Source organism: Panthera pardus, unplaced genomic scaffold (genome assembly GCF_024362965.1).
Source record: "Panthera pardus isolate Hobbes unplaced genomic scaffold, ASM2436296v1 HiC_scaffold_17, whole genome shotgun sequence".
Lineage (NCBI taxonomy): Eukaryota > Metazoa > Chordata > Mammalia > Carnivora > Felidae > Panthera > Panthera pardus.
In genome coordinates this window covers 3,934,951-3,956,013 of record NW_026526732.1, presented here as the reverse complement: position 1 = coordinate 3,956,013, position 21,063 = coordinate 3,934,951, and positions in this window count along the sequence as shown.

The following is a 21,063-nucleotide window of genomic DNA, read 5'->3' as shown; positions in this document are numbered from 1 at the left end:
ACAGACGCGCCGTGTGGTCTCTGTCCTGCTTCTGATGGGTGTTCTCTCTTCACTGTCGCAGCCTGACAGTCCCTGCCACCCACGGTCCCTCCCCCCACCCTGGATGTCACTGCAGCCTGGTGGGCAGTCTCCAGGCTCGACTCCCGAGTCCCGGTGCTTCTCTCCAGAGGTCTTTCTTTGGCCACGGAGGCCCGCTGGCTCGTGCAGGGGCGCCGGCCTGGTGAGCCACACTCAGGAGCAACCCTGAACCAGGGAAGGATGGGACTGAGCAAGGACTTCCCCAACCTCCACACTCCTCGGTGGGATCGTTCGGAGCCTCGGTCTCCCCAGGTGTCCCAGATGCCCAAGCAGGCCTGCGATATGCCTTCCATTGGGCAATCATCCTAGGACTCAGGTGTCCGTCCCATTGAGGGCTGGCGTCTGGTAATCTGCCCACCGTGGAAGGTGTGGGATTCCCTCAGAAGGGGACTGCGGTGGTCACTGGGGTCTCCAGTACAAGGAGCTCAGGGGACTTGATTCTCTCAATAGTTATCCCGAGTTACGACTACCTCCCATCTTGAAAGGAAGAGAAAGAAGGAAGCCGGAGGAAGTCAAGGCACTAACACAGCTTCCACCACACCAAGATCCCTGTCCCTTCCCAGCAGGACACACAGCGGGGACCGAAAGATCACCCGTATCAGCTTCTGCCTCAGTGATGGAATGCTGTCCTCAAACACTTGAGGTTCTTTGAAATCTTGTGGATCGTGGGCCAGTGAGAATCACCTTAGCTCTCAAAGCCATGCTTCTGCGCACGCTAAGGCAGCTTGAAAGTGTGCAATTTAGACCAGGCAGGGGGATGAAAAAAATCACGCCCTAAATCTTACACGTGAACAAAGGAAATAGCCCAATAGGCTTACTACAAATGTAAAGGGTGACACTCTAAGAAAGAATAAGCTAATAGCTAGGTTCCTGAAACAATTAGGTTAATAAACGTTCGGCCATTTTACAAGAGCATAAACCAATTTTATTTGTGGGCAAAGTCCTTGAGATTGGAAAAATCAATAGAGGCCATTTCACTTTACTACCTCAAGAGAATTCTGGCACATTTTCTCATTTCTGCCAAGAACGTGAGTTCGGTACGTATTGAAAGTACAGGAAAATGTGTAACGAAGCATTGTCCGGAGAGAGGGAAAATTTGAATTATTTTCAATGAACCGAGAGGACATGAAATGGAAAATACAGTGAAGCAAATAATTACCTCGAAATAGATCTTAAATATGCAATCACTTAAGAGAGTGCTTGCATTCCAGAAAAGTCCGAGATCAATTCCTGTTCGAGCAGACAATAAGAAATCTAGATGACCTGGTTCAAAGATCATTTTCTCAACTAAAAATGAGGGGTCTGAATTCACATGCCAAAGGTCACGCCCAATATTTATGCGAAGCCAGAGTGGTCTAGATTTGCATCCCCCGACATAGCCCAATGCTAAGCCAGCTTTCCCCCGGCCCTTGAGTGTACCTGGCATTGGGGGTGGAGCTCATTACTGAGGTTAAGGTTACCTGCCCGTTCACTTGTCCCCAGGTCACGCAGCAGATGTACGGGGGGGCCTCACGGTGTCTGCTCCCTACAGCTGCTGTAGCAAAGCACCACGGTCGGGGTGTCTTCACCAGCAGAAATTTACTGCCTTCTGGTTCTGGAAGCTGCGAGCCTGGGATCCGGGCATCGGCAGGGCCGTGCTCCCTCTGAAGGAGCAGGCAGATCCGGGCCGCCCGCCCTGCTGCTGGAGGCTCCCGGGCTGGTGGCAGAACTCCACCTTCCACGGTGTTCTCCATGGGTGCCTCTGTGTCCACATTCCCCATTCAGAGAGACACCAGCTGCCGTGGGTGAGGACCCACCTACTCTGATATGATCTCAACTTCTGCCAAGACCTCATGTCCAGGTAAGGTCACACACATCTGAGGTTCTGGGTCTTAGAATTCCAGCATCTTCTGGGAGGAGGTGATTCAACCCAGATAGTCACTAAAACGCATCAAACATTATGAAGGTTTTGAAGGTGCTGATGTAACTTATGGCGTCTTCCTTCAGGAATCAAACCCCTCTTTCTGGGGGACACTGATTCATCAACAGAAAATTACCATAGGGGCACCTGGGTGGCTCAGTCGGTTAAGCATACAATTCAGCTCAGGTCACGATCTCACTGTTCCTAAGTTCTAGCCTCACATCAGGCTCTGTGCTAACAGATCCTAGCCCGCTTGGGATCCTCCGTCTCCCCTTCTCTGCCCTGCCCCAGTCTTTCTCTCTCTCAAAAATGAATAAACATTTATAAAAAAAGAAAAAGAGGGGCGCCTGCATGGCTCAGTCAGTTGAGTGTCTGACTCTGGGTTTTGGCTCAGGTCATGATCCCAGGGTTTGTGAGTTCAGGGTGCAGAGCCTGCTTGGGATTCTCTCTCTCTCCCTCTCTCTGCCCCTTTGCCACTCACACCTGTTCTCTCTGTCTCTCTCAAAATAAATAAAAGTAAGAAAAGAAAAGAAAACTACCATATCTGTGATGATACATGCACAGGAGGGGCCACAGGACCACTCAGGGACAGCAAAGTCCGCCTTCGGGACAAGGTGAACATCTGAGCTGGTCTTAGCTCTGAATCTTACTTAATGCAGCCAGAAGAAAGGCCAGGCTGTTCTAGGCTGGGAAACCGTCCCTGTCAATTGCAGACGATGTGACCGTGGGGAGGCCCGGGGCAAGGGGTGCTGGTGAAGGGGGCAGTGACATAGGACGGACAGGGCACTAAGCAGGAAGGCTCACCCACGTCAGCCAGAACGGTGGCAGGCCAGCGCCTGGCAGACGTCTGGGGCAGCCCCTTTGACCAGAAGTGAGGCGGGTGGCCGGCGATGGCACGACACCCCTTTTCCAGGCACGTTTGCTGGGGAGGAGGAAAGCTGCAAGACGAAGAGTGCTCCTTGAGACCTGCCGGCATGGCTCCCGTGAGGCCCGGTCCCCCAGCCGGTGGAGGAGAGCCCGCAGGGCAGGGCCGGGAAGGGCGCAGGGCAGCGTCCTGCGGGGAGGGCTCCTCCCTGCGCCCAGGCCTGGGTCCGCCTGGTTTCTCGGGGCCCCTCTCGGCCCTGCCCCCGTGGGGCTCCGGAAGCTGCAAGAAAAAGCCCACCTGCACGAGAACATCCCTCCTTTCACTGGGTGCCCTTTACCCAATGACTGCTGGCCGCTCAGGACAGTCTCCGAGCGCCCTGACTCACTGTTCCTGGCAAGAAAGACGAGAGCAAATCTACAACGCACCTGAGAGCAGAATCTGGTAACCCATCTCGGGGTTAAAATTCTCCTATTAAACTTGGCAAGCAGAAAGCACGGGAGAAATGGCATGTCACTGGAACAGCTTCAACAGTTCTTGAGGTCACTCACACTTTATTGGGGGGGGGAGGGGCAGAGGGAGAGAGAGAGAAAGAGAGAGTCAGTATTTTTTTTTAATGTTTATTTATTTTGAGAGAGAGAGACAGAGCATGAGTAGGGGAGGGGCAGAGAGAGAGGGAGACGCAGAGCCCCATGCGGGGGCTCGAACCCACGAACCGCAAGATCATGACCTGAGCCGGAACCAAGAGTTGGATGCTTAACCATCTGAGCCACCCAGGCGCCCCAGTAAATGCACATTTATAAGAATTAGATTCAAGAGATTTATACATATTTGAACATAAAACATAATACTCATTTAGATATAATAACCAGAAGGCTGAACCGAGCACTAAAGCCGAGCAAACTCAGATGATAAAGTGGTAATTTTAGATCTGGTCTCTACAATAACAATAAAGGGAGACTATGAAAAATTATAGTTTAGTCTTGCAAAAATGTTCCTCTTTAGAATTTATTGTTACATTTACGAATGAATCTAAAGCAAATTAGAATATGGGACCAAATCCAAGTTAAGATATTCAGCATTCTGAAGATAAAGATATATCCTAAATAAGTTTAAATGTGCTCACTAACTGACCATAACAATGTGCTCATTAACTGCAAGTTCAAGTGAATTAAGATTATAAAAATAATTCCCCCAAAAAGGCAATCGTGTCTGATTAAAGTTATTGCTGTTTCACTCATTCTGTTAATTTGGTCAGTGTCTTTTATTAGCATTATATATGTCCATGGATATGTTTCACAATTCTTTAAGAGAATTACATAGAATTGGGTACATTTGACCTAGTGACAAAGTATCCTTTGTGATAAAACATTATTAAAGGCACAGGACCCTTCTGAGATTCCACGCAATGTTTTTTAATTTTATTTTTTATTTTTTAAAATTTACATCCAAATTAGTTAGCATCTAGTGCAACAATGATTTTAGGAGTAGGTTCCTTGATGTCCTTCCCCCATTTAGCCCATCCCCCCTCCCACACCCCCTCCAGCAACTCTCAGTTTGTTCTCTGAGTCTCTTCTGTTTTGTCCCCCTCCCTGGTTTTATATTATTTTTGTTTCCCTTCCCTTATGTTCATCTGTTTTGTCTCTTAAAGTCCTCATATGAGTGAAGTCATATGATTTTTGTCTTTCTCTGACTAATTTCACTTAGCATAATACGCTCCAGTTCCATCCATGTAGTTGCAAATGGCAAGATTTCATTCTTTCTCATTGCCAAGTAATAATCCATGGTGTGTGTGTATATATATATGTGTGTGTGTGTGTGCGTGTGTGTGTGTGTGTGTGTGTGTGTGTGTATCATGTCTTCTTTATCCATTCATCCATCGATGGACATTTGGGCTCTTTCCATACTTTGGCTATTGTCGATAGTGCTGCTACAAACATGGGGGGTGCATGTGCCCCTTCAAAACAGCACACCTGTATCCCTTGGATAAATGCCTCGTAGGGCAATTGCTGGGTTGTAGGGTAGTTTTATTTTTAGTTTTTTGAGGAACCTCCATACTGTTTTCCAGAGTGGCTGCACCAGCTTGCATTCCCACCAGCAGTGCAAAAGAGATCCTCTCTCTTCGCATCCTTGCCAACATCTGTTGTTGCCTGAGTTGTTCATGTGAGCCATTCTGCCAGCTGTCAGGTGGTATCTCATTGTGGTTTTGATTTGTATTTCCCTGATGATGAGTGAGGTTGAGCATCTTTTCATGTGTCGGTTGACCATCTGGATGTCTTCTTTGGAGAAGTGTCTATTCACGTCTTTTGCCCATTTCTTCACTGGATTATTTGTTTTGTTTTTTGGGTGTTGAGTTTGATAAATTCTCTACAGATTTTGGATGCCAACCCTTTATCTGATATGCCATTTGCAAATATCTTTTCCCATTCTGTCGGTTGCCTTTAAGTTTTGCTAGATTCCATGCAATTTTAAACATCATCTAGAAATACTTTGGTGTCAAGACACTTCTATTCTGCTACTATTAATGCTTTACCCTCGAACATTTTCCCAATTCCCTTCACTGCCTATCCCTCCTGTTCTTTTTATGTTTCCCGCATCACAGAGATGAGAGAAACCCTCGGGATCCAGATCAAGGCTTCACTATGTCTATATACGCACAAGCCCCACTAGACGCTCAAAAAAGAAAATGAGTTATTTTGGGAAAATACCACGTGGTACATCTCCTTCTTAGAGACTGACAGGGCACGGAAAGCACGGTCTGAAAGATGAGGTGATCTCAGTCTCAGTTCTAATTATCCCCTCGACTTGATGTGGAATCTTGGACAAATCCCTTCATCTAATTGCTTTTTCATTCTTAATCTCTAAATTAGAGCCTGGATTAACAATGCACAGACACGTGGAATTGGAAGGGAAGTTTTAGAGCCGTCTGGTCTGATCAAACCTGTGTTTCTGTTTCATGTGTGTGCATGTAGTGTTATGAAAAGCTGTATTTTTTTCTTATGAAAGGATTATCTAATAAATGGTGCTAAAAAGTTGCCTATTATGGAAAAGAGGTAGCAAGGGAAGACACTGAACAATAATTTCAGCGAAAGGGGCCAGATAATTTATTTTTGTAAAAGAAATGTGTAAAGAACTGGAAAAAGAAGAAGACATTGGCAGGAATCAGTAACCATGCCAAAGTACGAACATCAACAGCTCTGAGTGCACAGAATTATAGACATTTTCCTACTTTTCTACACCGCCGAGTGTTTTCCAAAATTTCCTTTTTTTTTTAATTTTTTAAGTTTATTTATTTATGAGAAAGAGAGACAGCACGAGCGGGGGAAAAGCAGAGAGAGGGAGGCACGGAATCCGAGGCAGGCTCCAGGCTCCAAGCTGTCAGTGCAGAGCCCAATGTGGGGCTGAAACTCACGAACTGTGAGATCACGACCTGAGGTTGGAGAGGCTGGATGCTCAACCGACTGAGTCACCCAGGCACCCCCCAAAATTTCTAACCCCCCAAAATTTCTAAACCCCCAAAATTTCTAACCCCCAAAATTTCTAACCCCCCAAAATTTCTAACCCCCCAAAATTTCTAACCCCCAAAATTTCTAACCCCCCAAAATTTCTAACCCCCAAAATTTCTAACCCCCCAAAATTTCTAACCCCCCAAAATTTCTAAAAGGAGCCAATATTACTTTTTTTAAATTGTTTTTAATGTTTATTTTATTTTTGAGAGAGGGAGAGAGAGGGACAGAGTGTGAACAGGGGAGGGGCAGAAAGAGAGAGAGGCACAGAATTCAGAGCAGGCTCCAGGCTCTGAGCTGTCAGCACAGAGCCCGACGTGGGGCTCGAACTCGCGAACCAGGAGATCATGAGCTGAGCTGAGAAGTTGGGTGCTTAACCAACTGAGCCACCCAGGTGCCCCAATATTACTTTTATAATAATAGCAAAACACACACTCTCAGAAAATAATATACATTCTGAAGTTTTACCCTTCCCCCTCCAGAAAAGCTCAACGCCCTCATTTCTAAACCAGGGGAATGTAAGAGTGAGTGAAAAATCTGTTAGTTGCTCAATCCATTTTTCAAAGATTGTCAAGAGAGTTTAATTTCAGGTTACAAGTGAATTACTGTCAAGGGAATGGGAAGGCAAGCCATTGACTGAGACCTGAGTTTTGCAAAAGACACATCTGATGCAGGACTGTCGTCCGAAACATGCAAAGAGCTCTTAAAACTCAGCAATGAGGAAATATGAACAAGCCGATTACAAAATGGGCAAAAGATCTGAACACACACCTCACCAAGGAAGACGTACAGATGGCAAACCACGGATGAAAAGATGCCCCATATCGTGTGCCGTCGGGGAAATGCAAATGAGAACAAGGAGGCACCACTTTGCGCCTATCGGAATGACCAAAGCCCAGGACCCTGGGAACGCCAAACGCTGGCAGAGCCGTGGAGCCACAGAACTCCCCTTACTGTTGGTGTGCATGCAGGATTGAGCAGCCACTTGGAAGGCAGTCTCGGAGTTCTTTTCGAAACGAAATACGCTCGTGCAAATGCTCCCGCCACACTCCTTAGTATTAACCCAAATTAGTCGAAGGCTCACGTCCACGCCAAAACCTGCATATTACAGCAGGTTTGTAGCAGCTTTGCTCGCCATTGCCCAAACCGACATGTCCTTCACAGGTGAGTGGATAAAGGAACTGCGGTAACTCCAAACCGTGGAATATTATTCAGCGCCGAAAAGGCACGCGCTCTCAGTCCACGAAAAGGCATAGAGGAAACATAAATGCATATAACTCAGCGAAAGAGGCAAAGCTGAAAAGGCCACATACAGTAGGATTCCAACCGTACGACATTTTGGAAAAGGCAAAACTACGGAGGCCGTGAAAATATCGGTGGTTGTCAGAGGTGGCTGGGGGAGGGATGCGTATGCAGAGCACGGGTTTTTCGGGCACTAATCCTATTCTGTACGATGTTAAAGTGGTGATATGTCATTACACGCTGGTGGGGGCAGAGATGACAGGGGAAATCTCTGTCCTTTCTGCTCAATTTTGCTGTAAGCTAAAGCTACTCTAAAACATACCGTCTATGAAAAAATAAAATAACGATTTATAAAGGTAAATAGACTGTCCCTGCCGTTAGGATTTTAAATCACTGCTTTTAATGCAAAGAATAATGTGGAGATAGTGGAGAAGCCAGGGGAATAATCTTGAGGATCTATAAAGAGAACATTGCCCGGGCCCTTGGGTCCCCAAACACCCCAAAACCTGCCATCCACCACCTACCCCTGTCACCAGCCTGGGGCCAGCTACGTGCCTGGATTTACCTATAAAACATGCCAATAGGAGATCCTCTTTTTAAGTGCTACTAATGTAAGTTGCTTGCTACCCCTTGAAAAGAGTTCTATCCTTTAAAGAAAACACAAATTCTCATCAAAGCTAGTAAAGTAGCAAGAGAAACAAAGATCACTGGCAGGTGCTTGTTCTCTCCTCTTATGTATTTATTTTTTAAGTTTATTATGAGAGAGAGAGCGCAAGCAAGGGAGGGGCGGAGAGAGAGGGAGAGAGAGAGACTCCCAAGCAGCCTCCTTACTGTCAGTGCAGCGCCTGGCACGGGGTTCGATGCCACGAGCCGTGAGATCATGACCTGAGCTGAGATCGAGAGCTGAACGTTTCACTGAATGAGCCACGCAGGCGCCCCAAGAAAAGCAGCATTTCTTTAATGAGCTAAAAAGTGTCCAGAAACGCTAAATACTAAAAACGTCCATGCAATACTTACAATACTTCTATGTGTAACTAGAGTTTGCAGGTTATGTGACTTGATCTCTAACTTTGGCTCTAATGTACATAGAAAATGCACGGAATTCCTTAGAAAATACATCCCCACCTTTTTCTCCAGCTTGCACACAGGCGGTGTTATGGGGTGGGGGCGGGAGCAGACTTAATACCTAACCTCAGCCCCCCTCCTTCATTTCCAAAACAAAACACGAAGCGGCCGGCAAGCGAGATGGTGTCATGACAGAATCCACTGCAACTCAGACTACCAGGAACTTCATTGTCCAGTGTCGTTCCCACCTAGTAACTAGTACCTCATGTGCTGGGTAAGAGTGCTGGGATCACAGTCACACCTGCCCTCCTGTGTTGACTCACCCGCCCCTCCTCACACTTCCTCCCAGGGATTCTAGGACTTTGGAGGACTGTCTCCCACCCCCCCCCGCCACAGTAGGTTCCGGATTCCCCAGGGATTCTTGGCTTTTCCCGAGTCTCGTTTCATTCTAGCGCCGCCCCTCTCACCACACGCACAGACCTGTCTTCAACGGTCCAGCGACATTCGAAACATCAACCCCCCCGCCCCCCACCCCGATGTCCCCTCTGACTGATGCCACCTCCCACTGTGCCTGGAGAGTCAGTCCCTGGGGCCCCAGCCCCGGAGCTTCTGATGCAGTACGTTGGGAGTGGATTTGAGAATGGCCCTTCCCAACACGTTCCCAGGGACACTGATGCTGCTGGTTAAGGAGCAGACCTGGAAAAGTACGGCCACACACGGCTGTTAGCACATCCCAAGGCAACGAGGAGTCCAAGTTCAGGGCACGGGGAAAGGGAATGGGGTTAGGAAAGAGACATAATAAAAGTCATGCTAATACGAGCTGACATGGACTATTTCCTACGGTCCAGACAGTATGTTAAATGCTTAAGCTTGATTTCCCCCATTTAATCCCCAGATAATTAATTACATGAAGGGGGATGATCATCACTGCGGTTTCCCAGGCGGAGAAACACACAGACACGTAGAGCAGCTCGTGCAGTCGGGGCTGGGAGCCCTGGGGCCACCGCTTCGGGCCCACAGAGCGCCCCCGGCTCCCACATCTGGGCTGGAAACGCCAGGTTCTGTTTCCCAGCTGTTCCACATGCCTCCCGTGAGCCCCTTGGGCTCCACCGTCCTTCCTTCTCTGGCCTGCCCTGGAGAGGCAAGCCCTATCTGCACTTGACCAGGGCGGGTCTGCTGGGGACGGGCCCCACTGGAGCCCCCAGCATGAACCGTGAGGCCACAGCATGGAACTGACCCTTTCCCCGGAGATCACCCCCGGGGTTGCTGCGCCTCTGCCCTCTGCAGGTGGCCTCTCCTACATGCTGCCCTCCTTTAGGGGTCCAGGACTGCTCCCCACCGCTCAGTCCTCTGGCCCAGGTATGCCGACACTCCAGCAAAAGGACGAGGTGTGGGTTACTGCCCTGGCCCTTGTGGGTCCCCCACTGCAGCACCTCGGAAAACAGTTCTCTGTAAGTAAACTGTTCCGAGATTATCCTAATTTGAGCGTGCCTCCTTCCTGTAGTACGAGATCCGGGGGGAAGGCTGATGACAGCCCCCGGGAAAGTTTCTCTTCCCTGTAAAAGCAAGGAGCGACACAAACTACTCTCTTCCTTGGCCCTTGACCCATCAGGGAAGAAGTCTAAATATCAGGCCCAAATCCTAGGATGGCAGAACCAGGGAAGGGAGGGCGCTGGTTCTGGATACTGGATACTGGAAGGTGCTATGTGGCCACTGGGCCAGTTCTGGGACTGCCCACCTCCGGGCTGCTGGACATTTAAAATAATATGTCTTTGGGGCGCCTGGGGGGCTCACTGAGTTGAGCATAGGACTCTTGATTTCAGCTTAGGTCATGATCCCTTGGGTCATCGAGCCCCGTGTTGGACTCCGCCCTGAGCACAGAACATGCTTAAGATTCTTGCTCTCTTGGGGCGCCTGGGGGGCTCAGTCGGTTAAGCTGAGCTGACCAGCTCAGGTCATGATCTCACAGTTTGTGAGTTCGAGCCCCGTGTCGGGCTCTGTGCTGACAGCTTGGAGCCTGGAGCCTGCTTCGGATTCTGTGTCTCCCTCTCTCTCTGCCCCTCCCATGCTCACACTCTGTCTCTCTCTCAAGAATAAATAAACATCGGGGCGCCTGGGTGGCTCGGTCGGTTGAGTGTCCGACTTCAGCTCAGGTCATGATCTCACAGTTTGTGAGTTCGAGCCCCACATCGGGCTCTGTGCTGACTGCTCAGAGCCCAGAAACTGCTTCTGATTCTGTGTCTCCCTCTCTCTCTCTGCCCCTCCTCTGCTCATGCTATGTCTCTCTCAAAAATAAATAAACGTTAAAAAAATTAAAAAAAGATTTTCTCTCTCTCTCTCTACCTCCTTCTACCCCTCTCCCCTACTTGCACTCTCTCTCTCTCTCTCTCTCTCTCTCAAGTTATTTTGGAATAACTTGAATTTTTTTCATGTTTGTATTTTTTATTTTTGAGACACAGAGAGACAGAGCACCAGCGGGGGAGGGGCAGAGAGAGAGGGAGACACGGAGCCCAACGCAGGGCTCGAACCCCATGAAGCGTGAGATCCTGACCTGAGCCCAAGTCAGATGCTTAGCCTACCGAGCCACCCAGGCGCCCCTCTCGACTGCCAGCTTGGATTAGATTTCACCGGTTTTTCTCCTACTGTCCGTTTTCTGTGCCAGGATCCCACCCCAGAACGCCCCATCGCACTTGGTTTTTGGTTTCGTGGTTTCGGTCCTTCCCAGGAACCATCTTTGGCCCCCCAGCTCCCTGGGGACATTCTCCTGGTGGCCCTCTGGCAGCTTTATTGCTCTGGTGTTTCTGTAAGGTGTGGGCGCAGCTCTCGTGGGTTTTCATGGACCCCAAGAAGCAGAGCCTGAGGCCGCTCTCACCTCCCTTACGCGCACACGGTTCCTCTGGCAACGTGCGCTGAGGACACTTTTCCTTCCCTGTGGGGTTGCGTTACCCTCTTCCTCAAAAACGTCTGACCGTGTGAGTCTGTTTCTGGTCTCTTCCTATCGTTTTACCAATACCGCACACTCTTGATGAACTTTATGGGAAGTTTCGAAGGCAGGTGAGTGGAGTGCCTGCCTCTCGGTCCTTTCCACATACATTTCAAAACGATCTGGTCAGTTTCTAGAGAAAAAGCACCCCCAGGACTTCTGTGCCCACCAGAGAGGAGCTGGAGAGAAGAAGGGTGATACCGAGCGGTGTAAGTTATCCTTTCCTTCCGGGGCTTGGGGCTTTCAGAGCCAACTGTCATCGGGTTTAGAAAGAAAGCAGGAGGGTGTTGTGTGTGGAATACATATTGCCCGTTAACACTGTCCACACTCGCGGCCACGACAGACTCTCAGGCTTCATGGTCTCCAGCAGCAAGCCCCCTGCACGGCTCCCCGGTGTCTGTGCACCCCCACCATGGTGCCTCGCACACAGACTCAAACATCAGCCCACAGACCGTCGAAGTGAAAGCACGTGGTCCTTTCAGATGCCCAACTCCGAGGGGCGCCCGGGGGGCTCAGTCGGCTGAGCGTCCGGCTTCTGCTCAGGTCACGATCTCGCAGTTCGTGGGTTCGAGCCCCGCGTCGAGCTCCGTGCTGGCAGCTCGGATCCCGGAGCCTGCTTGGGATTCTGTGTCTCCCCCTCTCTCTGCCCCTCCCCTGCTCATTCTGTCTCTCCCTCTCTCTCAAAAATAAATAAACATTAACAAAATTTAGAATCTGGCAACTCTTGACAAGCGGACAGGCCCAAATTAAAGATGCCATCAAGTGCCATTCAACAACTACCTGAACAAAAAGACTGATTTGTTATGATAGAAACTAGCATATCCCTACGGACCTCATAACCAAACTAAGGCAGGCATATGCTTTAGAAAAAAACGAAGACCTTTTTTTATTACAAACAACATAATTTCAACTTTCTTGTTGTTTTACTTGGAGAAACAAAGTAGCACTAATACTAAACATCTTGTATATTCCTGACAGGTGAATAGATTCATGATTACTTAGAACTCGGAATCCAATTGTGTGAACTCTCTTCTTCCAAATAGAAATCAATGCTTTGTACTTGCTCAATGCAACACAAGGTACCGTGGGCCCATTGCACAGAATTAAGATGAAAAACGCATACAACAAATGGTCGTGACATAATTGGGTAGTCAATAAGCAATTAAAAATAGCTACTGATGTGCCTCCCTCTCTCTCTGCCCTCCCCCCGCCCGCTCTCACTCTCTCTCCCAAAAATAAATAATAAAACATTAAAAAAAATAGTTACTAAATATTTGCTACATGCCAGAGAACACACAGAAGGGGGAAAAAAAGAGGTAAGTCTAGTTCAAGATGCTCGCTCTTGTTAATAAGCAAAGAAAATGAAATATTTTTAAAAGCTTGAGTAAAAATCGGGGTGCCTGGGTGGCTCAGTCGGTGGAACATCTGACTCTTGCTTTCGGCTCAGGTCATGATCTCCCTGTTCGAGGGATCGAGCCCCACGTCGGGCTCCACTCTCTCTCCCTCAAAAGAAATAAATAAACTTGAATTTTTTTTTAAATTACCATACTGCTCAAAACCATCTATATATTCAATGTAATCCCCATCACAATTCTAATGGCGTTTTTCACAGAAATAGAAAAACAATCCTACAATTTCTATAGAACCACAAAAAAACCCGAATAGCGAAAACAATCCCGAGAAAGAACAAAGCTGGAGGCATTATTCTTTCTGATTTCAAATTACACTAGGTTAACATAAAATAAACAAAACTTCTAGAATGTCTAAAAGAAACGAAGAGAGTTTTATCTGAGCCCAAGTTAGGACGGCCTTCCAGGATACACCATCTTCACAAAGAAGAGAGCACTCTGGGAAAGGAATATTTGGGGTAGGGTCATATACTTTGTTTACATTAAAAAGTGACAAATCAAAAACAAAGGACATTGCAGAAAGTTGCAGACCTTATCTTACCCTTCAGGTATGTTCAGGGCCGTATGACTTTAATCTTATGAGAACCAGGGAAGTTTCTTCCTTTTTCTTATCTTTTGTGTTCAGAATGCTCCTTTTTGGTCATTTTCTTTAACAAAGCAGTGGTATCGTGTGTGCTTGGGGCAGAAATAGAGCCCATGCTTTGAGGTTTTGCCGAGTCATTCTGACCTTGGTAAATGTTAAAGTACCGCTTCCCTGGGAGCCCAGGAGCAGAGTCCACAAACATGAAAAGTGGAAAACTTCCTTTATCAACTACAAAGCTATAATCAAACAGTGTGATACTGGCATTAAAATAGACACGTAGACCAACAGAAAGAATCGAGGTCCCGGAAATAAACGTCCACATGTACAATCCACTCACATTTGACAAGGGAGCCAGGAAGACTCGACTGATAAAGGAGAGGGTCTGCAATAAACGGTGTCAGGAAAATGGATAATCGTGTGCAGAAGAAAGAAATTGGACACCTACCTTACATAACTCATGAAAGTTAACTCGAAATGGATTAAAGACTTAAAGACTGAGTTCTGGAAAACTCCTGGAAGAAAACGGGGGCGGCGGGGGAAAGCAACTTAACATGGGTCTTGGCAACGATTTTATTTTTGGCTAAGACATCAAAAGCATCAACCACAAAAATGAAAATTAATAAATGGGACTACATCAAACTGAGAAGCTTCTGCACAGCAAAAGAAACCAACAACTAAATGGAAAGACAACCTACTGAAAGAGAGAAAATATCTGCAAATCACGTATCAGATAAGCGTTAGCATCTAAACTATGTAAAGAACTCCTTTCACTCAACAGCAAAATAACAAACAGTCCAATTTAAAAATGGGCAGAGCTCTGAACGCTGCAATAAACAGAAGAGTGCGCATATATTTTCGAGTTAGTGTTTTTGTTTTCTATACCACATGATTTCACTTCTATGTGAAATCTGAAAAACAAAACAAGCAAATCTGAAAAAAAACCAAAGGACTCATAAATACAGAGAACTGGTGGCTGCAAGAAGAAAAAGGGGTGGGGGCGGAGGAGGGCATGAAGTACAAACTTCTGGCTCTAAAATAAATGAGTCACGGAGACGAAAAGTACAGCAGAGGGCATAGAGTCAATATCATTGCAACAGCCTCCTCTGGTGGCTACACTCGCTGCGGTAAGCATTGAGTAATATATAGGACCGTCCAGTCACTGTGTTGAAACTCACATAACATTGCATGTCAACTGTTTACCTCGGTTTGAAAAAAAGACCTACTAAGTGTTGTCAAAGAAGTGGAGAAAAGGGAACCCTTACGAACCGTTGGTGGGAGTGGGGCAAATGGTGAAGCCACTGCAGAAAACAGTATGGAGATTCCTCAGAAACATTAAACATAGAACTGCCATATGATCCAGAAATTCCGATTCTGGCTATAAATCCGAAAAAACTGAAATTAGTAGGTCAGAGATATCTACACACCCATGCTCATTACAGCATTATTCACGTAGTCAAGATATGGAAACAGACTGAAAGTCAAGAAATGAATGGAATGAATGATGGAGATATATACATATGTAAATAAAATATATAAATACACAATTTTTATATATGTCACACATCTGTATATACTCCATTATATATGTATGTTATATATAATTATATATTATATTACATTATATAATATGTACATCGTATATAAAAGTAAAACATATGCACACATAACATATTTTTTATGTTCTATAGATGTGTATATATGTGTCCATTTGGGTATATATATATATATATATAATGAAATATTACTCAGCCACGAGGAAGAAGGAAACCCTGCCATTTGGGACAATGTGGATGAACTTGAGGGCATTATGCTAAGTAAAATAAGTCAGAGAGAGAGAGACTAATACTTTGTGGTCTCACTTATGCGTGGAATCTAGAAAAGCTCACGTCATAAGGAGAATGGAATGCTGGCTACCGGGGTGGGGGTGGGGTGAAGGAAAAGGGGAGGTAAGGGTCAAAGGGGGCAAATGTACAGTTACAAGATGAGTAAATTCTGGCTATAATGTACAATACGGTGATTACGGTTCATAACCCTGCATGATATAAGAGAGTTTTATCAGAGCCCAAGCGAGGACACCTGCCGGGGATACACAATCTTCACGAAGAAGAGAGCGAAGGAACGTGTGAGACAGGACTGTGTATGTTTTTGTGCCATCAAGAATTAGGAACCCTCAGCAGCAAGGCCATTCCAGAAAACTGCAGAAAATTGATCTCACGCTTGCCGGACGGGCAAGGTCACAGGCTTCCCGGCTTGGGAACCCAGGGAGATTTTTACTCTCTAGTTTGAAATGTTTCTTTGAGGCCACTTGCTAACAAAGCAGATGTCCGATGCGAGCTCGGGGCAGAAACAGAGCCCGCGCTTTGAAGTTTGCTGAAGTCGTTGTGACCTTGGTAAGAGCTCAGCTTCGCTGGGAGCCTGGGGGCAGGGCCCGCAAACATTAAAGGATGAACATTCCCCTTATCAGCAGATGTGAGGGCTCGAGGCCATTTATGGCAACGTGGCGAACGGCCAGCTGCTCAAACACGAGACACAGCACCTGGCAGGGGAGGAAGTCCAGAAGAACCCAGAATTCTGGGTTAGAGGGAAGGGAGGGAGGTCCTGCACACTGCTCTCACGTCAGAACCCAGAAAGGCCTCTGAGGGTGCGGGGGGCAGCCCAGAGTGAGCGCAGCCCGGCAGGGAGAGGAAAGCTGGGAACCGACGGGACCACCCCTAAGTCAGCACCTGCAAGAGACACCCGGCCTTGAAACTTACCGGCCCTCCTGCTCCGCACCCGCTTCACCTCCACAGTCACCGTCGTAACTCACGGGCATTCACTCCCAGCTTCCAGGTGTGTTACCCGTGGGCTCACTTCAACCCGAGCCCCCCCTGCACCTGCTCTCCTGTACACCTGGGCCTGGGAGCCCTGTCTTCCCCCTGCTCGGTCCTCTCCTTCTGTCCTGACTCCCGGGACTCCAGGCTCCGGGCTCCAGCCCTGTTCACCTCCTCCTCCCTCTGGAGACCCTCCAAGGCGGTTCCCCTCATCCTCTGGATTCTGCTTCCACCCCCTGCTCACTCCCCAGGGTCTGTCTCCTCCCAGCACCCGGGCCACAGGCTCAGCTCCGCCAGACGTCTCCCTCTGGATGTAATTCCCCAGAGACGGTAAGCTTCGTATGTCCCCAGATGAACTAACCTTTACCCTGTGTTCCCTGTCTTAGTGAAGGACAGCAGCATCTGAGTTGCCATCCAAGCCAGAAACCCGGGAGTCACCTCGGAATCCTGTACCCCTTGGTTTCCTCATCCGGTCCCTCCCACCGACTTAGACCCCTCGCATTTGGTCCCTCTCGTGTCCTCACTGCCACCCCCACGGCTCAGACTCACATCACCTCCAGCCTGGACTCCCACAGCAGTCTCCTCCTGGCATCCTTCTCTCCAGTCCCACCTCCCACAACACTTTTCTGAACAGTCTTATTTGACTCCATCCTTTCGTTTTCCAGAACCACCAGCCCCCAGTGTCAGGAGATACACACACACACACACACACACACACACGCACACACCCCACAGCCATCACCACCACCAATGCCCACGCCAGTGCCTATCCATTTGCTCTTTCACTCACACGGCTCCTTCTACCCAGAATCACCACTCCCCTCATGGGAGCATGAGGTAAGGAATAACTCACAGAGTCGACCGGGCTTTTTGTCCCTTGTGCCTCATGGACAGTATTAATGAGATCTGCGGGCTCATCTTTGTTCTGTCCTTACACCATCACGAATACCCCGCAGCCCCATGACAAATTATCGCATTTGTTGCTCTACACAAAATATTAAACTGGGATGAAATTTAAATTCTAGAGAATACATTGAAAAATTTTAAATAATTCCCTGAGCTACAAAATAAGAATAATAACCGTAACCTACCTCATAGGATCACATGAGAATTAAAGAACACAGGCAAAGTGTATAGACCAGCGTCCCCTCTATGATAAGGGCTGAACAAGTGTCAGCATAACTGTCATTGTGTAGCAACTGATAGAAAATAATACAACCAACGCTTATGAATCCGCTTTCAATATTAAACTACATGAAGATCTTAGAATATTTGCTTCATGTTCTTCTTTTTTAAAAGAAAGAAAACACTACAGATACGGCTAAAATACTGAAGCCAGCCTGAGCCTTCCCGTTCCTCCCTCCTCTCTTCCCTACAGTTAATCGACATCCTAGAAGCAGTGAATTTCATACCAATGCATGTTTAATTATGTGTGTGCTTTTATTTTCTAATTATATTAATAGCACTACCATTGTGTGTACTCTCCTGAGACTTGCTTTTTTCAACCAACATCATGTTTTGTATATTTCGCCACGTGGACATGTTTAGCGCGATTTCTCTCATCTGCTTTGCAGTGTTCCACTTAAAGACTTGACCACCAGGACCATTCCTACCCGACTCAGAAACCATGGTGCCTCTTCTACAGTATCATTCAGTGAACATCAATAGATAAATATTTAGATGACAGATGATGATGATGATAGACAGATAGATAGACAGACAGGACAGATAGAGAACAAGAAAGAATGAGAGACAGAGCAATCTCCTTGCGACACTTTAGGGCAAACGCAGCAAATCAAGATAGACTAGGTTCAGCTACAATAACAGCTTGACCCTAACATCCACTGCCAGACCGAAGAAAGCTGGCGTGGTAATCGCGTTGCATATCCAAAACGGTGGGCTCTGTTTAAGAACTCGGTTCGCAGCGGACCCAGTGTCCCAGGAGCCTCACCGCCTAGAATACGAGTCTTCACAGCTTCTGTCATAAATACCTCTTTCATAGTCTACACTCTGATTAACACTCTCTCTCTGCTCACTTATTTCTTTTCATAAAGCACAACGCCATCCTCTCTAAAGCAGACAAATCCCACCCCGTCACTACATCCAGCTCAAAGGCCAAGGTCCCCGCGGGATACACAGTGCTTTCTCCATCGGTCGAGAACCAGGATAATTACAAGAAGTTACAAATGGCTATTTATACAAAGGGTAAGAAGTCCTTGCTCCGTAGCCTTGCAGAGAAGGTTTTGCAAGGGTCCCCTACTAAGGAGCAGAGTGAAGTCCTGGCTGCATCAGGACAGAGCTCTCCTTCATCATCCTTGTCGCTGGTTTGGTCCCCTTTTGTCCCCTTGGGCGTCTGTGACGTGGCCTTTGGGGAATACATTCTCTTAGGGGATATGTGGTTTCCTTCCTCCCTGCTCCTCTTTGTGGATGTTCAGGGAACCCAGCGGTTAAAGCTTTTGAGCAGCAACGGACTTACCTTGGGTTCCTGATCGCCTTTAATAGTAAAACTCCCTCAAAACTCAGTGCACATCCAATCTGTTTGCTTCCAGTCTGTTCCACGAGCCCACGACTCGCTTAGAGGTGCTCTCAGAGCCCTCTACTTCCTCGTCCTCGTGGCCCATCCCTAATTTACCTTCCACAGCCCAGAGGCTGTGGGGCTTTGGTGGAAAGGCCGCACCTGTAATTCATTCTTTACTTTCTGACATATAATCAGGCGGTGGCTCTTTCAAAATCTCACCTCTGACATCTGTAAATTCAAAGCCGCCCGCTTTTCCCACACTGAGAAGTCACATTTCTGACCTCTGTATTCCCTTTCCCTTCGTTTTACAAATAAGCCCATCTTTCCAGAGTTCACCTTTCTTGTCGTGTGCGATCACAACCATCCCGCGTTGGCCCAAACAAGTTACACGGCCCTCACGCAAGGAGGGCTGCAAGATGCTGGGGACACACAGGTATTCGGTGAGCTTTTTGCCAGATCACATCCCCCACCGTTCAGGTCAACTCACACCTGCTCCAGCAGTGGGTAAGAACGTGCCCACCGGTGTCCTTGTACGCGTTTAGTTTATCAGGCTTTCCTTTTTGTTGCTGCTTTTCTTTTCACACGTCTGCCCCACAAACTGTCAACTCCCTAAGGACTGAGGCCACGGCTTCCTTTCCACACTTCCAACAACTAGCCAACTGTCCGAAATAGACCCGTAATGTTGATCTGATGCATGTCGCTTGAATACATGAATGAATGCTAGGATAACTTATATTGCGTTCTTTTCTTTTCTTTTTTTACTTCTATTGCTTTTCAGTGAAAAGTTTACCAATCCAAAGGATACACACGACAAAGTGCCTGCTATCAGAGTTTGATCCCAGCTCTATTTTTTACCGTGTAGTTTAAGCAGATCAATTCACCACTTCCCATTTTCACTCTCTCCCCGGTATAATGGGAAATATAGTGCCTACTTAATAAGATTCCAGTGAGCATATATAATCAATAGAAGGCAACCTGAACATAGGGAATTCAAAAACATTAGTAAAGTCCAATTTATTTCTCTATATGATAAACATCTGCTGTTTCGGCTGCCACCTTTTCGTCTCTAAAAGCAGAGTGAATCTCGCCCCAGGAAGAGCTAATGGATTTAAACCCGTGGCAAGAACACCACCTGACATTGACCTCCTGGCCATCTTGTTTCTCTCTCTCCCTGACCTCAAACTCTACTCTTCCAGGTTGGGATCAAATCCCTCATGTAACTCGACCCTTACGCTGATTTTCACAACAGCCCTGTATACGGTTGCCCAAAGAAATTGGGACTGGTACTGGGGCGCCTGGGCAGCTCAGTCGATTGAGCATCTGACTTCGGCTCAGGTCATGATCTCACAGTTCATGGGTTCGAGCCCCGCGTCGGGCTCTTTGCTGACAACTCGGAGCCTGGAGCCTGCTTCGGGTTCTGTGTCTCCCTCTCTCTCTGCCCCTCCCCTGCTCGCGCTCTGTCTCTCAAAAAAATACCCAAATAAACATTGAAAAAATGCTTTTCAAGAAACTGGACTTGTATTAACTCTAAGCGCTCAGGCCACATTATAGGCAAAGTGGGGGTCAAAAAAATCAAGTCACAACGTTGTCATGAAGATCACAATCAGTTGAGACGTGTGTGGTGCAAAGCCAGGCCAGGCTGGAATGTTTCAGAGCACTGCAACACTTACAATCAGTAAAGATGATTTAATTGAGTGAGTATTAACTACATGATTACTACATTTTATCAAATGTATGTATATAAACTTGCACTGGCAAACAAGAAACATATTTGATCAAGCATAAGAGACTCTTAAAAACTGAGAACAAACTGAGGGTCGATGGGGGATGGGAGGGAGGGGAGGGTGGGGGATGGGTATTGAGGAGGGCACCTTTTGGGATGAGCACTGGGTGTTGTATGGAAACCAATTTGACAATAAATTTCATATATTGAGAAAAAAAGAAAAAGAAAAAATATGAATCAAAGATTTAAATAAATAATAATAAGACAAAAAAAAGAAACATATTTGATCTGTATTGTGGCAGGGATGAATTTCTTATTTCTATCAAATAAGCAAAACGTAGTTTTCCTTGGAGAAAACTATTAAATGAAAGCAGAAAATACCCT